Raw genomic sequence first — 2,500 nt, 5'->3', positions numbered from 1 at the left:
CATTCAATGTATTGAATATTGCATTATAAAAGAGTGCACCCCATCGGTAGCATGTCCGAACGGTCTAAGGCGCTGGTTTAAGGCACCAATCTCTTCGGCCGCGTGGGCTCAAATCCCAACGATGCCGAAACTTTTATTGCTTCTCTACCTGATCGTTTGTCCAGTTCATTGAACATTGCATTATAATATATTACGAAGCATCGGTAGCGTGGCCGAGCGGTCTAAGGCGCTGGTTTAAGGCACCAGTCTCTTCGGGGGCGTGGGCTCAAATCCCAACGATGCCGAAACTTTTATTGCTTCTCTACCTGATCGTTTTTCCAGTTCATTGAACATTGCATTATAATGTATTACGAAGCATCGGTAGGGTGGCCGAGCGGTCTAAGGCGCTGGTTTAAGGCACAAGTCTCTTCGGGGGCGTGGGTTCGAATCCCACCGCTGCCAAAACTTTTATTGCTTCACAAGGTCGTTCATCCAATGTATTGAATATTGCATTATAAAAGAGTGCTCCCCATCACTAGCATGTCCGAACGGTCTAAGGCGCTGGTTTAAGACACCAGTCTCTTCGGGGGCGTGGGCTCAAATCCCAAGGCTGCCGAAACTTTTATTGCTTCTCTACCTGATCGTTTGTCCAGTTCATTGAACATTGCATTATAATATATTACGAAGCATCGGTAGCGTGGCCGAGCGGTCTAAGGCGCTGGTTTAAGGCACCAGTCTCTTCGGGGGCGTGGGTTCGAATCCCACCGCTGCCAAAACCTTTATTGCTTCTCTACAAGGTCGTTCATCCAATGTATTGAAAATTGTAATATAAAAGAGTGCATCCCATCGGTAGCGTGACCGAGCGGCCTAAGGTGCTGGTTTAAGGCCGCAGTCTCTTCGGGGGCGTGGGTTCGAATCCCACTACTGCCAAAACATTTATTGCTTCTTTACAAGGTCGTTCATCCAATGTATTGAATATTGTATTATAAAATAGTGGCAGCCATCGGTAGCATGTCCGAACGGTCTAAGGCGCTTGTTTAAGGCACCAGTCTCTTCGGGGGCGTGGGCTCAAATTCCAACGCTGCCGAAACATTTATTGCTTCTCTACCTGTTCGTTCGTCCAGTTCATTGAACATTGCATTTTAATATATCACGAAGCATCGGTAGCGTGGCCGAGCGGTCTAAGGCGCTGGTTTAAGGCACCAATCTTTTCGGGGGCGTGGGCTCAAATTCCATAGCTGCCGAAACATTTATTGCTTCTCTACCTAATCGTTTGTCCACTTCAATTAACATTGCAATATAATATATTACCAAGCATCGGTAGCGTGGCCGAGCGGTCTAAGGTGCTGGTTTAAGGCACCAGTCTCTTCGGGGGCGTGGGTTCGAATCCCACCGCTGCCAAAACTTTTATTGCTTCTCTACAAGGTCGTTCATCCAATGTATTGAATATTGAATTATAAAACAGTGCAAGCCATCGGTAGCGTGGCCGAGCGGCCTAGGGTGCTAGTTTAAGGCACCAGTTTCTTCGGGGGTGTGGACTCAAATCCCAACGCTGCTGAGACTTTTATTGCTTCTCTACCTAATCGTTTGTCCAGTTCATTGAACATTGCATTATAATATATTACCAAACATCGGTAGCGTGGCCGAGCGGTCTAAGGCGCTGGTTTAAGGCACCAGTCTCTTCGGGGGCGTGGGTTCGAATCCCACTTCTGCCAAAACTTTTATTGCTTCTCTACCTGATCGTTTGTCCAGTTCATTGAACATTGCATTATAATATATTACCAAACATCGGTAGCGTGGCCGAGCGGTCTAAGGCGCTGGTTTAAGGCACCAGTCTCTTCGGGGGCCTGGGTTCGAATCCCACCGCTGCCAAAACTTTTATTGCTTCTCTACAAGGTCGTTGATCCAATGTATTGAATATTGCATTATAAAATAGTGCCAGCCATCGGTAGCATGTCCGAACGGTCTAAGGCGCTGGTTTAAGGCACCAGTCTCTTCGGGGGCGTGGGCTCAAATCCTAACGATGCCGAAACTTTTATTGCTTCTCTACCTGATCGTTTGTCCAGTTCATTGAACATTGCATTATAATATATTACAAAGCATCGGTAGCGTGGCCGAGCGGTCTAAGGCGCTCGTTTAGGGCACCAGTCTCTTCGGCGGCGTGGGTTCAAATCTCACCGCTGCCAAAGCTTTTATTGCTTCTCTACAAGGTCGTTCATCCAATGTATTGAATATTGCATTATAAAAGAGGGGACCCCATCAGTAGCAGGTCTGAACGGTCTAAGGCGCTGGTTTAAGGCACCAGTCTCTTCGGGGGCGTGGGCTCAAATCCCAACGATGCCGAAACGTTTATTGCTTCTCTACCTGATCGTTTTTCCAGTTCATTGAACATTGCATTATAATATATTACGAAGCATCGGTAGCGTGGCCGAGCGGTCTAAGGCGCTGGTTTAAGGCACAAGTCTCTTCGGGGGCGTGGGTTCGAATCCCACCGCTGCCAAAACTTTTATTGCTTCTCTAC

At 47.6% G+C, this 2,500-nt stretch overlaps 6 non-coding genes across 6 annotated transcripts; all 6 read left to right on the top strand.

The window, feature by feature from the left end:
* The first annotated feature begins 359 nt into the window (after positions 1–359).
* On the top strand, positions 360–441 carry TRNAL-AAG (transfer RNA leucine (anticodon AAG)). Its single transcript has one exon. It is a non-coding gene; the product is annotated as a tRNA-Leu (tRNA).
* Positions 442–670: 229 nt separating this feature from the next.
* Positions 671–752, top strand: TRNAL-AAG (transfer RNA leucine (anticodon AAG)). The gene has a single exon. It is a non-coding gene; the product is annotated as a tRNA-Leu (tRNA).
* A 546-nt stretch (positions 753–1,298) lies between these two features.
* On the top strand, positions 1,299–1,380 carry TRNAL-AAG (transfer RNA leucine (anticodon AAG)). The gene has a single exon. It is a non-coding gene; the product is annotated as a tRNA-Leu (tRNA).
* A 232-nt stretch (positions 1,381–1,612) lies between these two features.
* On the top strand, positions 1,613–1,694 carry TRNAL-AAG (transfer RNA leucine (anticodon AAG)). Its single transcript has one exon. It is a non-coding gene; the product is annotated as a tRNA-Leu (tRNA).
* A 75-nt stretch (positions 1,695–1,769) lies between these two features.
* Positions 1,770–1,851, top strand: TRNAL-AAG (transfer RNA leucine (anticodon AAG)). Its single transcript has one exon. It is a non-coding gene; the product is annotated as a tRNA-Leu (tRNA).
* Positions 1,852–2,397: 546 nt separating this feature from the next.
* Positions 2,398–2,479, top strand: TRNAL-AAG (transfer RNA leucine (anticodon AAG)). Its single transcript has one exon. It is a non-coding gene; the product is annotated as a tRNA-Leu (tRNA).
* Positions 2,480–2,500: the final 21 nt, after the last annotated feature.

This window comes from Rhipicephalus microplus, chromosome 3 (genome assembly GCF_043290135.1).
Source record: "Rhipicephalus microplus isolate Deutch F79 chromosome 3, USDA_Rmic, whole genome shotgun sequence".
Taxonomy (NCBI): domain Eukaryota; kingdom Metazoa; phylum Arthropoda; class Arachnida; order Ixodida; family Ixodidae; genus Rhipicephalus; species Rhipicephalus microplus.
This window is presented reverse-complemented; position numbering and strand designations above follow the sequence as displayed.